This window comes from Stegostoma tigrinum, chromosome 30, assembly GCF_030684315.1.
Source record: "Stegostoma tigrinum isolate sSteTig4 chromosome 30, sSteTig4.hap1, whole genome shotgun sequence".
In the NCBI taxonomy this organism is placed as follows: Eukaryota; Metazoa; Chordata; class Chondrichthyes; order Orectolobiformes; family Stegostomatidae; genus Stegostoma; species Stegostoma tigrinum.
In genome coordinates, this window is record NC_081383.1 from 27,707,600 (window position 1) to 27,728,162 (window position 20,563).

General features: G+C 42.7%; 1 long non-coding RNA gene across 1 annotated transcript in view; it reads right to left on the minus strand.

The window, feature by feature from the left end:
* Positions 1–14,722: 14,722 nt before the first annotated feature.
* LOC125466057 (uncharacterized) overlaps positions 14,723–20,563 on the minus strand; it is a 56,779-nt gene continuing 50,938 nt past the window's right edge. The window contains exon 3 of the long non-coding RNA XR_007250372.2: positions 14,723–14,813. This is a non-coding gene — a long non-coding RNA (uncharacterized LOC125466057). The remainder of the gene's footprint in view (positions 14,814–20,563) is intronic.

The window sequence follows — 20,563 nt, forward strand, 5'->3', positions numbered from 1 at the left end:
ATGGAGGGCTGTTTTAGGTTGTAACAGGATATTGACAAGATGTAGAGCTGGGTAAAGAAGCGGCAGATCGAATTCAACCCAGAAAAGTGTGTAGTGATTCATTTTGGAAAGTTAAACTTGAATGCAGAATCCAAAGTTAATGGCAGGTTTCTTAGCAGCGTGGAGGAACAGAGGGATTTTAAGTTTCACATTCATAGATCCCTCAAAGTTGTCCCCCAAGTTGATAGTGTTATTAGGAAGGCGTATGGTGTGTTGGCTTTCATTGGTAGGGGGATTGAGTTTAAGAACAGTGAGGTTCTGCTGTAACTCTATAAAACCCTGGGTAGCCCACACTTGGAATATTGTTTGTATACCTGCATATAAACTGACGTTTTCTCAGCCACTATCAGTTCTGAGGAAGGGTCACTGGACCCAAAACATTAACTCTGTTTTCTCCTTTACAGAGGCTGCCAGACCTGCTGAGCTTTTCCAGCAACTTTTGTTTTTGTTCCTGATTTACAGCATCTGCAGTTATTTTGGTTTTTACTGGGAATGTTGTGTTCATTTCTGGTCACCTCATTATAGGAAGGACGTGGAAGCTTTAGAGAGGGTGCAGAGAAGATTTACCAGGATGCTGCCTGGACTGGAGGGCAGGTCTTATGAGGAAAGGTTGAGGAAAGGTTGAGGAAGTTAGGGCTTTTCTCATAGGACCGAAGAAGGATGAGAGGATATTTGATAGAGTTGTACAAGATGATGAGAGGCATAGATAGAGTGGATAGCTATAGACCTTTTTCCCAGGGCAGAAATGGTTATCACAAGGAGGTGTAATTTTACAGTGATTGGAAGAAGGTGCAGGGAAGATGTCAGAGGTACACAGAGAGTGGTGGATGTATGGAATGCACTGCCAGTGGTGGTAGTAGAGTCAGATATATTAGGGACATTTAGGCGACTCTTGGATAGCCACATGGATGATTGTAAAATGAAGGTTATGCAGGTTAGTTTGATCTTGGAGAAGGGTAATAGGTCAGCACAACATTGTGGGCTGAAGAGCCTGTACTGTGTTATACTGTTCTATGTTCTATGTTCTAAATACTCAGTTGCTCGGATAGAAGATTCATAAGCAATGCTGCCAGGGAGTCTGTCCTTTGCGAAATTGGACATAAACCACAATTAATTGCAATTGTGTTTCAACCAAGATTCCCAGAAGTATTCTACAAGTAATACCCATAAGGGCTTGTATCAATGTTTGAGACTGCAATTTGGAGTATTGCCAGCCTATTCAATTTTTTAGCACACGATAGCTTCAGACTGCATACAGGAGTGGGCTCTAATACTAAGTGCTACTAATTATAAGTTAGAACACTGTTCAAGGGGCTGCATAGCGAATGCAGATGCATTGAGCTGCCTCCCATTAGCAGTTTCACCACTGGTGGTACCTCCAATGGAAGAGCTTATAATTTTGACAAATTTTCTGGACATGCTTCCAGTCACAGGTGACAATTTCAGATTTTGGACACAAAGACCCACTCCTTTCAAAACTGAAACAACTGGTATCCATGGGGGAAACTAAAGAGCCATTGCAACTAGAATTGAAATCTTTTTGGACCTGGAGAGCCCTGCTTATGGTGGCAGATAGCATATTGCTTGTGACAACCACACTCACTCCCCATAACAAAGGTCGCTGTTAAATACTGGCTGAATTCCACCAAGGTCATCCAGACTTCAAAATTAAGATGCTAAGTCAGAGGTTATGTCAAGGCCAGCCTTGGATGTAGACAAAGTCACATTGATAGTTCCCAGTCCCAACACGGTCAAAAATTACCACCAGCAGCTCTCCGACATCTGTGAGAATGGCTGGGTAAAACTTGGACTCGTATGTCAACTATGCATCTCCTTTCTTGGGTTCAATGCTTTAAATTGTAGACGTCATCTTAAAGCGTTTGGACATGTACAGGGTCCATTCATCAAACATTGGAATGAGAATCGAAAAACTACGCGCACCCCAGGGTGTTGGCCTCAGATAACGGCCATTGTTTACCAGCAGGGAGTTTGGGTACTTCTTAAAGTTGAATGGGATTCAACATCTAAGGACAAATCTGTACCACCCATCATCCAATGGCTGGTAGAAAGAGCAGGCAGGATACCAAGCTGTCCCTGTTATTTGATTATAGGACAACCCCATATGCAACTGCAGGGATAGCACGAGCAGAGTTGCTAATAGGTAGAAGACTCTGCACCAGGTTACATCTGATCTTCCTGGATGTGGGCTATGGGAGCTTGATACAGCATCAGGCACTCCAAAGCCAGACAAAAGTCTCTGTCAGTGAGAGAAACAGTTTGATACAAGGGATGATGTTTAGTGTAAGAATCACAGAAATGCCCTGCATGCCTAAGAGGCATGGTTGACGCGAGTTCAGAACTCGTGACATATAAAGTTCAGGTAGGCGTGACAGTCCTGAACAAGCACGTGCATATATGAAGACCACAAATTTAAAAATAGCACAGCAGCAAAGCGTACCCTGCCCCTCAGAACAGTCTGAAGGCTGCCCGAACAGTTCGATTCATCCTCTTGGTCAAGGGTTGTTGAGTCCTCTGAATACAAAACAATCTGATGGAAGCAAAGGCTGGGAAAAGAAGTGAAATTGTATTGAGATGTTCCTGGCACAAGACACAGGCTTCTGTGTTTAACCTACCGCCTGTATCAGAGGTGAAGTTGGAAGAACCTGACCCAGTGCTAAAACTCCCCAGGAGGCTCTCCAAGAAAAAGCACTGGCCAATGTCTGCAAACTTGGAGGTGGAGGAGATGTAGTGATTGTAACAAGGTCAACCAGCTAGATATCATAATGAGTTCCGTGATTGGGGCTGTTCATCTTGTCCAATTGTGGAGCCCTGGCTGACCTATGAAATGGGGGAGTGTCAGAGATCCTGACACTCTGGTACTGGACTCCAAGAGTTTTAGAGTTGTATAGCGTGGAAATAGATCCTTCAGTCGAACTCATCCAAGCTGACAAAATATCTGAAACTAATCTAATTCTGTTTACCAGCAGTTTTTTTTAAAAGTCTAAACCTTTTCTATTCATGTACCCATCTAGATGCCTTTGAAATGTTGTAATTGTATCTGTCTCCACCACTTTTTTTGGCAGCTTGTTCCATATATGCACCACCTTCTTTGTGAAAGTTTAGCCTTCGGGCCCTTTTATAAATCTTCCCTCTCTCACCTTAACCCTGTGCCCCCTAGTTTTAGACTCCCTAATGCTGGGAAAAAGACCTTGGCCATTCACCCTGTCCATGCCTCTCAAGATTTTCTAAACCTCTATAAGGTCACTCTGTCTTTAAAATGGATATTTGCAATCTTTATGAAGTCGTTGGGAAGTATCCTGGGCTTCCTGAGCTATTACAAAACTTTCATTGTAACAAACAAACTAAGAATAACCATAACTAAACATTCTTTAATAGGAAACTAGAACTTAAACTGTAGCTTTAACAGCCATGAAAATTCTACACTGCAGTTATACCTCAGTATGCTCATCTCTGCCGTTCTTCAAGGAAGGATTCCAACATCACTTCCAACACTTCTTCATTCATTTCTGACAGAGGGGATCTATTGAAACTGATTTATGCATGAAGTGGCACTAATGGCTCTTCACCGGTCAAAAATGAACAGCATATCAAGGGGTAGGTTATGAATTGGTTGTGTTGACTTCCTCTTGTAAATTTCCTGTAGCATGATACTGTGTTCTAGGACAACTAAATGGTAATACTTACCTAAAACAAGAATAAAATTTCTTTTCTAATAGTAATACACTTCATATTTTGCATCAATTCTGCATTAGTTACTTATTTTGTATTCCTGTGTTTTACTTGGACAGGATATATTAGAAGCGGCAAATCATCTTGTACAGTTAATAAACCATCCATGTGACCAAGATGTTGCATTACTTATAATGTAAGAATTTATTCTGAATACTTGAGCTAGAACTAGATTTTCTTTGATATGTTGAATATGTTTAAATAATAATTTGTTTGATATTTTGTTTGTTAACACTGAGGAATGGTTCTGGATGTGAGTTTGCTTGCTGAGCTGGAAGGTTAGTTCTCAGACGTTTTGTCACCATTCTAGGTAACATCATCAGTGAGCCTCCGACGAAGCGCTGGTGTTATGTCCCGCTTTCTATTTATCTGGTTAGGTTTCCTTGGGTTGGTGATGTCATTTCCTGTTCTTTTTCTCAGGGGATGGTAGATTGGCTCCAAGTCAATGTGTTTGTTGATGGAATTCCGGTGGAATGCCATGCTTCTAGGAATTCTCGTGCATGTCTCTGTTTGGCTTGTCCTAGGATGGAGGTGTTGTCCCAATCAAAGTGGTGTCCTTCCTTATCTGTATGTGAGGATACGAGTGATAGTGGGTCATGTCGTTTTGTGGCTAGTTGATGTTCATGTATCCTGGTGGCTAGCTTCCTAGCGTCCCACCAGGGACAACACCTCCATCCTAGGACAAGCCAAACAGAGACATGCACGTGAATTCCTAGAAGCATGGCATTCCAACTGGAATTCCATCAACAAACACATTGACTTGGAGCCAATCTACCATCCCCTGAGAAAAAGAACAGGAAATGACATCACCAACCCAAGGAAACCTAACCAGATAAGTAGAAAGCGGGACATAACACCAGCGCTTCGTCGGAGGCTCACTGATGATGTTACCTAAAATGGTGACGAAACGTCTGAAAACTAACCTTCTAGCTCAGTGAACAAACTCACATCCAGAACCTCAACCTGAGCTACAAATCTTCGCAAAACTCACTGAGGAATGGTGATAGAGGTGGGGTAAGATTTTTGTACTGTAACCTCTCTCAACGGGAGTTGCATCCCTTTTCTGTGGCACTCACCAGTCATGCACAATTAGTTGCTTCTCAGGAGACTGCAGAGTTGTTGAAGTGTGTTGTTTTGCGAACTCTCTCATCTTTTACAGGAAGATTTGAAGAGCAGAGTATTCCAGCAATAATTATAGAAGGCAGATTAAAGGAAAACACTGAAATTTTAAAAAAAACCTGGTTTTGCAGTAAAACTACATTGTGAGCAATAATACATTGAATTATAGATACAATGCTGGGAAATTTTCTGCATGCCAAAATGGCAATCATGTTGTCCACACAGACGAACGATAGCATATTTACAACAAAAAAAACCCAAATTGTTGGAGAAACTCAGCAGGTCTTGCAGTATATGTGGAGAGAAAACACTAGAAGCAGTTAGGAAAGGATGAGATTTTTGCTGATGTGGTTTTGACATGGGAATGGGATGGGGGGTGGAGGGGATGGTGGTAGTAGGGCAAGATGGGGAGGGGGAGGTGGGTAGAGGACAGAGCCCAGAGAGAAAGATGGAAAAAATGTTAGACGAAAGGATTGTTGGTAGTCAGAATTGTTACAGTGCAGCCCATTGTATCTGTGCTGACTCTGAGCATTTTGACTCAGTGCTTTTTCACTATAACACTGCACATTGTTTCCATTTAAATAATCATCCAATGCCTTCTTGAATGCTTTACTCAACCTATCACACTTGTAGGCAGTGCATTCCAAACCTGAAGCATGTGCTGCATGAAGATTTTTCTTATCTTGCATTTGCTTCATTTAAAAACATTTTATAACTGTGCCTATTATTCTCAATTGTTTTACATCCAGGAACAGTTTATGTCCTATCTACTTTGTCCAGACCTGTCAGAGTTTGAAAACTTCTGTCAAATCTCCTGTCAGCCTTTCCATCTTTAAGGACAATAGCCCTGACATTTTCAGTCTTTCCTCACAAATGAATCTCACCTCTGGAAACTTCTGTGTGCTGTCTGGGATTATTGACATTCTTTCTAAAGCAGAGTGCCTAAAACTGTATACAAGTTGCAGGTAAGGTCACAGAAACTTAGAAAATAGGAACAAGAGTAGGCCATTCTGTCCGTTTGAGCCTGTTTCACCATTCAGTATGATTGTGGCTGATCAACCTATTCGGTACCCCACTTTCTCCCTCATACTCTTTGATCCCTTCAGCTTTAAGAAGCATATCTAACTCCTTATTGAAAACATTCAATGTTTTGGCCTTAACCACTTTCTGTGGCAGAGAATTTCTCAGGCTCACTATTCTCTGGGTCAAAAAATTTCCCCTCATTCTCAATCCTAAATGGCTGACCCCATATATGTTGTCTGTGACCCCTAGTTCTGGATTCCCTGCATTTGATCCTATTAGAATTTTTTAGGGTTCTATGAGATCTACACCCACCCACTTCCTCAAACCTCCAGTGAATATAACCCTAACTGGTCGAGCCTCTTCTCCTACATTAGTCCTGTCATCCCAGATATCAGTCTGATAAACATTTATTGCATTCCCTTTGTAGCCAGAACATCCTTCCCCAGATAAGGAGACCAAAACTGCAATACTCCATGTGCGAGCTCACCAAGACCCTGTGAAAATTGTAAGGCATTCCTGCTCCTTTACTCAAATCCTCTTGCTTTGAAGGACAATTTACCATTTGCCTTCTTCACTGCCTACAGGAGCAATATACTTACTTTCAGTGACTAGTGTACAACCGAAACGTCAGCTTTTGTGCTCCTGAGATGCTGCTGGGCCTGCTGTGTTCATCCAGCCTCACATTTTATTATCAGTGTACAAGGAGAGCCTGGTCTTGTAACCCTCCCCCTTTCGCAGTTTATTGCCATTCAAATAATAATCTGCCTTTGTGTCTTTACTAAATTGCATAACCTCACATTTATCCATATGATATTCTGTCTGTCTACTCATTTAACTTGCCCAAATCATGCTGAAACATCTCTGCATCCTCCTAACAGTTCAGTCTGTGTTGTCTGGAACTATTAAGCTTAGTTCTTAAATAAAAACCAAAAGAACTGCAGATGCTGTAAATCAAGGACAAAAACAAAGTTGCTGGAAAAGCTCAGCAGGTCTGGCAGCATCTGTGAAGGAGACAACAGAATTAACGTTTCGGGTCTGGTGACCCTTCCTCAGAACCCAGAGCTTTTCTAGCAACTTTGTTTTTGTTCTTAAGTTTAGTTCCCTCATCTAAACGTATAATAATACATCGTGAATAACTGTGATCTAAGCACTGATGTCTGCAGTAGCCCTCTGGCTGCCACATAGAAAATTACCTGTTTATGCCTACTGTTTCCTGTCTGCCAACCAGTTTTTTATCCATGTCTGTACACTATCCCCAATCTCACGTGCTTTAATTTTACATGTTAATTCCTTATATGGGAACTTATTGAATGCCTTCTGAAATGTTCCTCAATGTTTTTGGGAAGTTACTTGCATCCTTCTTTGTGGAGACAGAGTCAAAATATATTTTCAGTTGGTTACTATCTCTTTGTTCCCAAAATAACATTCCCTGGTCCCGATTTTAAGGGGACTACATTTGTCTTCATTCATCTTTTTCTCTTTGCATGCCCATGAAATCAGCTTGTATGTTCTTACAAGCTTGCTTTCGTACTCCATTTTTCCTCCCTTAATCAATCCCCTTGTACTCTTTGCTGAAACCTAAACTGCCCCCAATCCTCAGGTCTACTCCCCCTTTTGGGTGATTTTAAGTCCCTTCCTTGAATCTAATACCATCAATATTTCCCTATGTTAGCCATTCCTGGGCCTCTATTTCCATTTTAATTTTATGCTGGACAGGAATGAAGAATTGGTATAGATCTTCTGTACACTCTTGATATGTTTACCATTACAATCTGCTGACATCCCTTGAACTAATAATCTCCAGTTTATCATAGCTAGTTCATGTCTCATACTATCACAGTTTCTTCGAATCAGATTTGGAATCACAGTCTCAGAATCAAGTTTGTCACTCTCTTTGTAAAGAATTCCACCATCTATGGTCAGTCTTCCCCCAAGGGACCTCACCGAACTAAATACTAATCTTTCTGCTCTCAATACACAATACCTTGTCCTCCAGTTGGTTCCTCCAGAAAACCATCTCTACACATAACAGGAATTCCTCCTCTGTGACATTGGGCAAATTAAATCTGTAACAATCTATGTGCAGATGAAAGTCACCCATAATTACAGATGTACTCTTATTACTTGTGGCTCTAATTTCATGTCCAATGCCTTCCCTAACTTTACCACTACAGTTTGGGCTTCCATAAATCACTCCTATCATTTCTGTCCCTTGGTGTTTCTGAACTCTACCAGTATAGATTCCACTTCATCAGGACTGATATCTTTCCTCACTATCGTGAGGAAGTGCAATGCTATCCCATCTCTTTTTCCACTTTATCTGACCTTCCTAAAAACTGAATACCTCTGGTTATTCAGTTTCCTTCTTCATAGCTCCATAATCCCAAATGTATCATTATCAAAACCAAAAGAACTTTGGATGCTATAAATCAGGAACAAAAACAGAAGTTGCTAGAAAAGCTCAGCAGGTCTGGCAGCACCTGTGAAGAAAAATATCCTCCTAGGATCACCCGTGCTCAGATGAGGCCAACTTCAACAAGGGAGCCTCTGATGTGCCCACCTTCTTCCTCAACCGAAGATTCCGCAGCATCGCTGTTGAGAGGGCCCTCAATTGAGTCCGATGCATCTCCTGCACTTTCATCCTCATCCCTTCTTTTCCCTCCTGCAACAGCGATAGGGTTCCCCTTATCCTTATTTGCCATTCCACCAGCCTCCTCATTCAGAAAATCATCAGACGCCATTTCTGCCACCTCCAGCGAGATTCCACCACCAGATACCATATTCCCATCCCCTTCCTTGTCTGCTTTCCGCAGGGATAATTCCATCTAGGACACCGTGGTCTACTCTTCCTTCACTCCCAACACCACCCCACAGCCCCACTGCACCTTGTCCTGCAACCGGTGAAGGAGCAACACCTGCCATTTACTTCCTCCACTATCACTATCTAAGGGCCCAAGCATACCTTCCAGGTGAAGCAACACTTCACCTGCACTTCCCAGAGTCTAATTTACTGCATTCGCTGCACACAATGTGGTCTGTTCTACACTGGGGAAATGAAGCGTAAACTGGGTAACTGCTTTGTAGAACATCTATGTTTTGCTCACAGAAAAGCCCCTGAGCTACCTGTTGCCTGCCACTTTTAACACACTACCTTCTTATCTGGTCAACATCTCTTTATCTGGCTTGCTACAGTGTTCCAGTGATGCTCCATGTAAGCTGGAAGAACAATAGCTCATTTTCCACTTGGGGACCTTGCAGCCCCTCTGAATTCAAAAATTTTAGGGCCTAAACTGTCCCATGCCTTATTAGTGAGTCCTTTTCCGGAATACTGTGGCCAGTTCTGGTCATAGGAACGATATTATTAAGCTGGAGAGGGTTCAGAAGAGATTTACCAGGATGTTGCTGAATAAGGAAGGTTTGAGCTATGAAGAAAGGCTGAATAGGCTGGGACAGTTTTTACTGGAGCATAGGAGGTTAAGAAACCACTGATAGAAATTTATAAAATACTGAGATATAGACAGAGTTAGTGGGAGCTGCCTTTGCTGCAGGACGGGTGATTTCAAGATAAGGGGGAATATTTTTAAGCTGAGAAGAGAGAGATTTAAAAAAGACATGAGGAGCAAATTTTTTTACGCAGAGGGTGGTTCATGTCCGGAATGAACTTTCTGAGAGAGTGATGGATTTGGATACAATTACAATGTTTAAAAGACATTTGGATAGGTACAAGAATAGGAAAGCTTGGGAGGGATGTGGGCCAGAAGGAGGCAGGTGGGTCTAATTTAATTTGGGAGTATGTTCAGCATGCACTGGATGGACCGAAGGGTCTGTTTTGTGCTGTATAAGTCTATGACTCTAAGTTGAAACACACAATCCAGGCCTTGTTTTCACATAGCCTGCCATTACACACTACCTATTGTTAGTCACTAACAGTTCCCATTCACAACTATTCACCCTCCCAGTCAGATTGTTGTCAACTCCTTTGCCTATCCAACTGCTTGTCTCTCTCTTTGGGCTTGATCCTATCATTTACTCCCTACCCCACCCCCTCCCTATTTTCTGCATATAAGCCAACATTTTCTCAGCTACCATCAATTCTGAGGAAGGGTCACTGGATCCGAAATGTTAACTGTGACTTGCTCTTCACAGGTGCTGCCAGACCTGCTGAGCTTTTCAGACAACTTCTGCTTTTGTTCATGTATCAGTATCATGTATATTTAACTGCATGACTCATTCATCTACTTTATTGAAAATGCTCTGTTTATTAAGACACAATACCTTAAGTCTTGTCTTCTCAACGTTTTTAATCAAATTCACATTATTTAGCACTGTAGCTTGAATTCTCTGCCTATCACTTATTTCTGATTTCTGTTTTATTCTCAATTTTTGCCTTTCTTTTTACCCCATTCTACCTTTCTCTGTTTAGGTTCTTATCTCCCTGCTTTTTAAATTTAAACCCTGTCCATCTGCAGTAGCAAGTACTTCCCTTAGGACATCAGTCCAGGAGCGATCCATACAGTTTGGACTGAACCGACCTCCTACAGAATTGGCCCCAAAGCCAAAAGAATCTGAAACTTTCCCCCTTGCACCATTTATCCAGCTGTGTATATATATGACATATTGTCCTATTTCAGTTCTGATCAGCACTGTTAGCAATCCTGAGGCCACCACTTTTTGAGATCTTACTTTTACTATGCTTCCTAATTCCTTTTATCCTGCTTTCAGGATTTCCTGTAGCTGCTCTGAGACTTCCTTGAGCCTAACACCTGGGAGATCACATAAGATCCTGGAGTCTCACTTGTGGCCACAGAAGTGTCTGTCTGTTCCCCTTACAATTGAATCCTCTGTTGCCATAGCCTTTTGCACTTGTTCCTCCTCTCTTGTGCAGCAGAACCAACTATGATGGAACAAACTTGGCTATTGCTGTTTCACCCCCAACAGTAACCAGAGGTGGTGGTGCATGTCGGCACTAATGATGTCGGGAAGAAAAGGAGGAGCATTCTACAGCGGCACTTCAGAGAACTTGGAAGAAGGCTGAAAAGCAGGACTTCCAGGGTGGTTATCTCTGGTTTGCTTCCAGTTCCTCGGGCTGGAGAGGGCAGGAACAGAGAGATAATGGACCTGAACATGTGGCTGAGGGACTGGTGTTGGAAGCAAGGATTTAAATTCTTGGATCCCTGGGGTATGTTTTGGGGTAAGAATAAATTGTACAGGAGGGATGGTTTGCATCTTAATAATCTGGGGACCAGCTTTCTGGAGGGCAGGTTTGCCACTGCAACACAGGTGTGTTTAAACTAAGTAATGGGGGGGGAGGGGCCAAACTGGAAATTTAAGAATGAAGTTAAAGGGAAAGTGAGAATAAGAGAGGTTAAGAAGGACAACAGAATCAACGGAGCAGAAAACTCAAGAAGGGATCGTACAGTATGGGGATTGATAGGAAGGGTGAGGGGAGAAACAAATTAAAAATATTATATATGAATGCACGAAGCATAAGAAATAAGGTGGATGAGCTTGAGGCTCAGTTGGAAGTTGGCAAGTATGATGTTGTGGGGATAACTGAGACGTGGCTTCAAGTGGACAGGGCCTGGGAAATGAATATTCAAGGCTATACGTGCTATCGAAAGGATTATCTGGTGGGCAGAGGGGGTGGGGTAGCGCTGTTGGTGAGGAAGGATATTCAGTCCCTTGCAAGGGGGGACATAGAGTCAGGAGATGTAGAGTCAGTATGGATAGAGCTGAGAAATTCTAAGGGTAGAAAGACCCTAATGGGAGTTATCTACAGGCCCCCAAACAGTAGTCAGGAGGTAGGGTGCAGGTTGAATCAAGAAGTGAAATTGGCCTGTCACAAAGGTATCACTACAGTTGTTATGGGAGATTTCAACATGCGGGTAGACTGGGAGAATCAGGATGGTACTGGACCCCAAGAAAGGGAGTTTGTAGAGTGCCTCCGAGATGGATTCTTAGAACAGCTTGTACTGGAGCCTACCAGGGAGGAGGCAATTCTGGATCAGGTGTTGTGCAATGAACCGGACTTGATCAGGGACCTCAAAGTAAAGGAGCCATTAGGAGGTAGTGACCATAATATGGTAAGTTTTAATCTGCAGTTTGAGAGGGAGAAGGGACAATCAGAAGTGTCAGTATTACAGTTGAATAAAGGGAACTATGGAGCTATGAGGGAGGAGCTGGCCAAAGTTCAGTGGTACAATACCCTAGCAGGGATGGCAGTGGAACAACAATGGCAGGTATTTCTGGATATAATGCAGAAGGTGCAGGATCAGTTCATACCAAAGAGGAAGAAAGATCCTAAGGGAAGGCGGGTCAGCCGTGGCTGACGAGGGAAGTTAAGGACTGTATAAAAATAAAAGAGAAGTATAACATCGCAAAGATGAGTGGGAAGCTGGAGGACTGGGAAGCTTTTAAAGAGCAACAGCGGATAACTAAAAAGCAATACACAGAGGAAAAATGAGCTATGAAGGAAAACAGGCCAAAAATATAAAGGAGGATAGTAAAAGCTTTTTTAGGTATGTGAAAAGAAAAAAAAATGGTTACAACTAAAATTGGGCCCTTGAAGTCAGAAACGGGTGAATTTATTATGGGGAACAAGGAAATGGCAGATGAGTTGAATAGGTACTTTGGATCTGTCTTCACCAGGGAAGACACAAGCAGTCTCCCAGATGCAGTAGTGGCTGGAGGACCAAGGGTAATGGACGAACTGAAGGGTATTTATATTAGGCAGGAAATGGTATTGGATAGACTGTTAGGTCTGAAGGCTGATAAGTCCCTGGGACCTGATGGTCTGCATCCCAGGGTACTTAAGGAGGTGGCATTAGAAATTGTGGATGCATTGGTAATTATTTTCCAAGGTTCTATAGATTCAGGATCAGTTCCTGCGGATTGGAGGGTGGCAAATGTTGTCCCACTTTTCAAGAAAGGAGGGAGAGAGAAAACAGGAAATTACAGACCGGTTAGCCTGACGTCAGTGGTGGGAAAGATGCTGGAGTCAATTTTAAAAGATGAAATTACGACTCATTTGGCTAGTAGTAACAGAATAGGTCAGACTCAGCATGGATTTACGAAAGGGAAAACATGCTTGACTAATCTTCTGGAATTTTTTGAGGATGTATCTATGAAGATGGATAAGGGAGAGCCAGTGGATGTCGTGTACCTGGACTTTCAGAAAGCCTTTGATAAAGTGCTGCACAGGAGATTGGTGAACAAAATTAGGGCACATGGTATTGGGAGCAAAATACTGAGTTGGATTGAAAATTGGCTGGCTGACAGGAAGCAAAGAGTAGTGATAAACCGGTCCCTTTCGGAATGGCAGGCAGTGAGGAGTGGGGTACCACAAGGTTCGGTGTTGGGACCGCAGCTGTTTACGATATATATTAATGATATAGACGAAGGCATTAGAAGTAATATTAGCAAATTTGCTGATGACACAAAGTTGAGTGGCAGTGTGAAATGTGAGGAGGATGTTATTAGAATACAGAGTGACTTGGACAGGCTAGGTGAGTGGACAGATGCATGGCAGATGCAGTTTAATGTGGATAAATGTGTGGTTATACACTTTGGTGGCAAGAAAAGGAAGGCTGATTACTATCTCAATGGAGTCAAGTTCGGTAAAGGGGAAGCACAACGAGATCTAGGTGTTCTTGTACATCAGTCAATGAAAGCAAGCATGCAGGTACAGCAGATTGTGAAGAAAGCTAATAGCATGCTGGCCTTCATAACAAGAGGAATTGAGTTTAGGGGCAAAGAGGTTCTTCTGCAGCTGTACAGGGCCCTGGTGAGACCGCACCTGGAGTATTGTATGCAGTCTGGGTCTCCCAATTTGAGGAAGGACATTCTTGCTATTGAGGGAGTGCAGCGTAGGTTCACAAGGTCAATTCCCGGAATGGCGGGACTATCATATGTTGAAAGATTGGAGCGACTGGGCTTGTATACTCTTGAGTTTAGAAGGATGAGAGGGGATCTGATTGAGACGTATAAGATTATTATGGGATTGTACACTGTGGAGGCAGGAAGCATGTTTCCGCTGATGGGTGAGTCCAGGACCAGAGGACACAGCTTAAAAATAAGGGGTAAGCCATTTACAACAGGGTTGAGGAAAAACTTCTTCACCCAGCGAGTGGTGGATATATGGAATGCTCTGCCCCAGAAGGCAGTGGAGGCCAACTCTCTGGATGCTTTCAAGAAAGAGACAGACAGAGCTCTTAAAGATAGTGGAATCAAGGGTTATGGGGATAAGGCAGGAACAGGATACTGATTGTGGATGATCAGCCATGATCATAATGAATGGTGGTTCGGGCTCGAAGGGCCGAATGGCCTACTCCAGCACCTATTGTCTATTGTCTGTTGATGAATATCCATTTTGTAGGGATATGTCCAGAAAGGATTTCTGCACTGCTTGCCTAATCTCTGTCTGCTTGTCATCCATTTCCTCCCTACCTATGGAATCTTAGCCAGCTGTGTGACCACATACACTCAGATTCATGAATGCTCCACAATGTTCCAAGCCACTGCTCCTGCTCTGAAGCGTGGGCTTACAAAAGCTGTAGCTGGAGACCTTTCCTTTGCATATTCTAGGCCTGGACACTGGAATTGTGACTGACTTCCCAAACAGAGCAGGAGGAGGCATACTGTGGCCTAGAGCTCTCCTTTCACGACTTACTGTTTAAATTAACCCTTAGGTTGCTCTTAAAATCAAATAATATTAATTATTCTATGGTCCTTTTTCTCAACCACTAAATAAATAAAAACCTACAAACTATAAGTGATAGAAATATTATGAATACTCACCTGTTCTGGCAAGTTTACTCGATGTTGCAGGACTGCTGTGGCTTATCTCCCAGTTTCCTTCCCTGTCGTAGAGCAACAACTAATTCCTACAGGAAAGATGAATGCACAGTCAAACATAAACACCTTCTTCTCCATTCACTCAACTCTTTACTGATCAAACTCCAGAGACTTGCATTCAATCTCAGCTGCATTTGTTTACAGTGTCTGACATAAGTTCAGCATAGACTCCCTGTGTGTGTATTCTTCATTAATACAGATGCAAATACAAAAGCCTTCTTATAGACCTCTCTACCTGCCCTAGCACCCTTAATGAATTATGCCCATGTACACACGTCTGTTTGCTCCTGCATACTGTCAAGAATAGTACCCCTCATTTCATATGGTCTCTCTATGTGCTTTGTACCAAAGTGTATCACCTCACTTTTCTGCGTTGAACTTCATCTGCCACTTGCCTGCCCATTACACCAAGTTGTCAATGTCTTTTGGCAAGGTCGGCTCAGTGACGAAGAGATGGTGACTCTGACATTAGTGTGGTGACGCAGTTGGCAGTGTGGGTGTCATTGGTCAGCCCGCTCAGGCTCGGGACTCATGGTGGAACAAAGCTGGACTTCCCTTCAGAGATAATGGGAACTGCAGATGTGGGAGAATCCAAGAATACAAAGTGTGTAGCTGGATGAACACAGCAGGCCAAGCAGCATCTCAGGAGCACAAAAGCTGATGTTTCGGGCCTAGCCCCTTCATCAGAGAGGGGGATGGGGAGAGGGTTCTGAATTAAATAGGGAGAGAGGGGGAGGCGGACCGAAGATGGATAGAGGAGAAGATAGGTAGAGAGGAGAGTATAGGTGGAGAGGTGGGGAGGGGATAGGTCAGTCCAGGGAGGACGGACATGTCAAGAAGGCGGGATGAGGTTGGTAGGTGGGAAATGGAGGTGCGGCTTGAGGTGGGTGGAGGGGACAGGTGAGAGGAAGTACAGGTTAGGGAGGCGGGGACGAGCCGAGCTGGTTTTGTGATACAGTGGGGGGAGGGGATGAGCTGGGCAGACAGGAACTCATATTCCGCTTGGGAACCCTGCAGCCCAATGGTATCAATGTGGACTTCACAAGCCTCAAAATCTCCCCCTTCCCCACTGCATCACAAAACCAGCCCAGCTCGTTCCCGCCTCCCTAACCTGTTCTCACCCACCAACCTCATCCCGCCTCCTTGACCTGTCCATCCTCCCCGGACTGACCTATCTCCTCCCCACCTCCCCCACCTATACTCTCCTCTCCACCTATCTTCTCCTCTATCCATCTTCAGTCCGCCTCCCCCTCTCTCCCTATTTATTTCAGAACCCTCTCCCCAACCCCCTCTCTGATGAAGGGTCTCGGCCCGAAACGTCAGCTTTTGTGCTCCTGAGATGCTGCTTGGCCTGCTGTGTTCATCTAGCTATACACTTCGTTATGATTAGATTCCCTACAATGTGGAAACAGGCCGTTCGGCCCAACAAGGCCACACCGCCCCTTGAAGCATCCCACCTAGACCCATCCCCTTATAACCCACACACCCCTGAACACTACGAGCAATTTAGCATGGCCGATCCACCTAACCTGCACATCTTTGGACTGTGGGAGGAAACCGGAGCATCCGGAGGAAACCCACGCAGACACGGGGAGAATGTGCAAACTCCGCACAGACAGTCGCTCGAGGCAGGAATCGAACCCGGGTCCCTGGCGCTGTGAGGCTGCAGTGCTAACCACTGAGCCACCGTGCCGCCCCTGAACTTGGACTTTCCTTCAGTTTTGTCTTATTATTTGTTTTATTTTTGAGGTATTCAAATGGTTCCAGATTGCGCTGAAAAGCTTCAACTGTCACCACAATAAACAACACGGTCAAAGATAGTACTAGTGACAATAAATCATCATTTATTCATCGTTTTCAATTCTTCTGAACTCTATGTCTCTTCAAAATTATCTCCGACACACTAAGATATAGATCTTGCATATCTTTTAGGAAAAGCTTAGGTCCCAAAAACAACGTCAAGGGAATTCTATTACAAAGCTTTCTCCAGACTGAAAATTACCCGTTAACCATTACACTGTTTCCAATCACTTAGCCAATTTTTTATGCACATTGCTACTGTCCCTTCTATTCTCTGACCTTCAACCTTCCAACCTCAGATGTATTGTGTAGCATTGTATCACGTTTTTTCAAAGTCCATGGACACCATACCAAAAACCTTTCCCTTATCAATTGTGTTACCTCTTGAAAACATTATAGCAAATTAGTTATATGCAATTTTCCCTTAACAAATCTATGCTGATCTGTCAGAGTTAACTCACATTTTTTCTATGTGATAATTTTTATTATCCTGAATAACTGTTTCTGGATGTTTCCTCTCCACTGAAGTTAGGTAAACTATTTGTAATTGCCAGGCCTGTGTGTACAATCTGTTTTGAACAAAAGCATAATATTCACAATTCTCCAGTCCTCTGGCACCATCACTGAATCTAGCAAAGACATAAATATTATTGCCAGTGCCACTACAATTTCCACTCTCACATCCTTTACTATACTGAATGCATCTCATTCATCCTTGTGCCTTGTCATCTTTAAGTACTGACTGCTTATTCAATCTCTCCTCATTAATTATAAACCTTTTATAGTGTCTGATTCTTTTTTTGCCACCATGGTCTGGGTAGCATCTGCCTCATAGGTTAAGACAGCTGCAAAATATTAATTAGCTCAGGCAAGCCTCTTGCCTGTATGTATATATCCCCTCTTGTGGATCATAATCAATTCTGCCCTCCTTTTATTATTGATGTGCTAGTAGAAGACTGAATTTTTTTACTGTTCTATTAACTGCCAGCCTTTTCTAAATCTGTCTTTGCTTCTCTTATTTGTATCTTCACTGCCCTTGTGAACCTTTTGTGTTCTGTTTGGTTCTGAATTTCAACAAGGAGTGCTTAATTAAATTTAGTGATTGGAGAAGTAATTTGTGCAAGCTGTATCCTGAAACTATACATAAGTCATTGTACAATTAATGGATTGTTAATATTATCTTTTCGATCTTGCTGTTTTAGGAGATATGTTTTCCTAACCAAAGATGGATTTTATAGTTCTGTCTATCCGCTTCATTTTCCCGATGCTTTCAAGGTACATTTAAGAGTATGATGAAGTTATAAATTTTGTTTGTTTTTCAAAGTATGATAGATACCATGTATTTAAAATAAAACTGCACTTTCCATAGCATATGCTCAGGGACTGCTCATTTTTGCTTTGTACTAAATAGTGAGAAAATAGATTTTTTACTTGTCTGGGCCTCATTAAGAACAATACTAAATTAAAAACCGAAAAAACTGCAGATGCTGTAAATCAGGAATAAAAACAAAGTTGCTGGAGAAGCTCAGCAGGTCTGGCAGCATTTGTGAAGGGAAAAACAGAGTTAACATATCGGATCTGATGACCTTTCCTCAGAACAGAACAGTTCTGAGGAAGGGTCACCAGATCCGAAACGTTGACTCTGTTTTTCCCTTCACAGATGCTGTCAGACCTACTGAGCTCCTCCAGCAACTTTGTTTTTGTTCCTCATTAAGGACGACTGTAGAAAACCCCAGGAGGGAACTTGAAAAGTGAGCATTCAAAATTTTATGTTAAATATAAACTCCAACGTATAAAACAAAATAGCCATCTTCAACATAAAATGTAAAGGAAGAGATAAAATAAGGCAAAAAGTTTAGAAAAGTATATTAAATGCAAAAAGAAAACAACTATATAACTATGGGATAACACAGTGGAGCTGGGGGAACACAGCAGGCCAGGCAGCATCAGAAGAACAAGAAAGCTGACGTTTTGGGTTGGGCCCTTCTTCAGAAACCCAAAATGTCAGATTTCTTGTTTCTCTGATGCTGCCTGGCCTGCTGTGTTCCTCCAGCTCTGCACTTTGTTATCTCTGACACCAGCATCTGCGGTTCTTGCTATCTCTACAGTACTATGGGACTGTGAGGAATTAAATTAGACCATGCGGTGTCCTTGTTTTAGGTACTGCATGGTCATATAACAGTCAAAAAGTTGCTCCAAGATGCATGCACATACTTCTGAGAAGTATCAAAATGCCACCTTGATAAAAGAATTTATGCACATGTCACATGTGTTGGCAACAAAGAAAAGGTCACAAAGAGCAAGCTGCTAGGCAAGGAGAGAAACTAGTTTACACAACAGGTCATGTCCATTGGGGTTCTTTGGGAATGGATTTTCTTACCTCTGCTTCATGAATGAGAAATCTGTGCTTAAGACAGGTAATGACTGAAACATTTCAGCCACTGTAGTTGTAACTGTATTCCCAAAACAGGGTAAAGACTGCAAGCTAATTGCAGCTAAAGGGACTGACTCTTAATTTTTATGTGCCTGTCTTCTTTCTTGTTGGTGATTTGTCTTAAGCATTTGCCCAGTTTCGAGGGCAGTATGCACCCAGCACCCCAACAGGAATGGATAATTTGTTCGTCTCATTTGCCAGAATTTGCATCATCCTTTCCATAAAATTTAACATAGTCATTGCCCTTTGTGCCTTTAGGATAATATTAACTGATTACAGAGAACAGATGGAGGCACACTGCAGCTTTCAGAGAACAGAATGATTCCATTCCTAAATTTAGAGAATTGTGCAAAGTGCACATTAATAAGTTCAGAGAACACAACTGTAAAGAACAAAAGGATTTTCTCACACCCATGAATTTGAGGAATGCTCAGAACTGATGCTCTGCTGCTCACATTGGAAGCATTCAGGCCATTGTTTTATAATTGGCTTTCCTAATTAATTCCTGTACATGCATAGTAATCTTTTATGAGTAATGTAATTTAATGAGTAATGCTTTTGTTATTCTTCTTGCCAACTGGATGAATAGTCGTCAACAGTGCTGTCAAGTGGTACATGAAAGAGATAATTTGTTCACTCATGATCAGTTTGGATTCTGCCAAGGCTACGCAGCTCTTGACCTCATTACAGCCTTGGTCTAAACATGGACAAAAAGGCAGAACTCCTGAGTTAACATGACAGTGATCTTGGTATCAAGGAGCCCTAGTGTCTTTGAAGTCAGTGGGAATTGGGAGAAACTGTCCCTTGGTTGGAGTCATACCGAGCACAAAGATACTGTGATCGGATGGGATCGATTGTCTCAGTGCAATGTCATCGCTGTTACAGTTACTCAGGGTCGTGTCCTAAACCCAGCCTTCAGCTGCTTCAGTCACTGATAGATAGTATAGTGAAGAAGGCATTTGGTTTGCTTGCCTTTATTGGTCAGTACATTGAATATAGTAGTTGGGAGGTCATCTTGTGGCTAGACAGGATGTTGATTAGGCTACTTTAGGAATACTGTGTTCAATTCTGGTAAGCGCTGTAGGAAAAATGTTCTGAAACTTGAAAGGGCTCAGAAAAGATTTACAAGGATGTTGCCAGGGTTGGAGGGATTCAGCGATGAGGAGAGGCTGAATAGGCTGGGGCTATTTTCCCTGGAGCATTAGAGGCTGAGGGCTGACCTTTTGTAGAGGTTTATAAAATCATGAGTGTCATGGATAGGGTGAATAGTTAAGATCTTTTCCCTGGGGTGGGGGAAACCCGAAACTTGAGGGCATAGGTTTCAGGTGAGACGAGAAAGATTTAAGACGGACCTAAGGGGCAGTATATTCACGCAGTGTGTGGTGCATATATGGAACGAAGTGCCAGAGGAAGTGGTGGAGGCCAAAAACATACCATTTAAAAGGCAGAGATAATGGGAACTGCAGATGCTGGAGAATCCAAGATAATAAAATGTGAGGCTGGATGAACACAGCAGGCCAAGCAGCATCTCAGGAGCACAAAAGC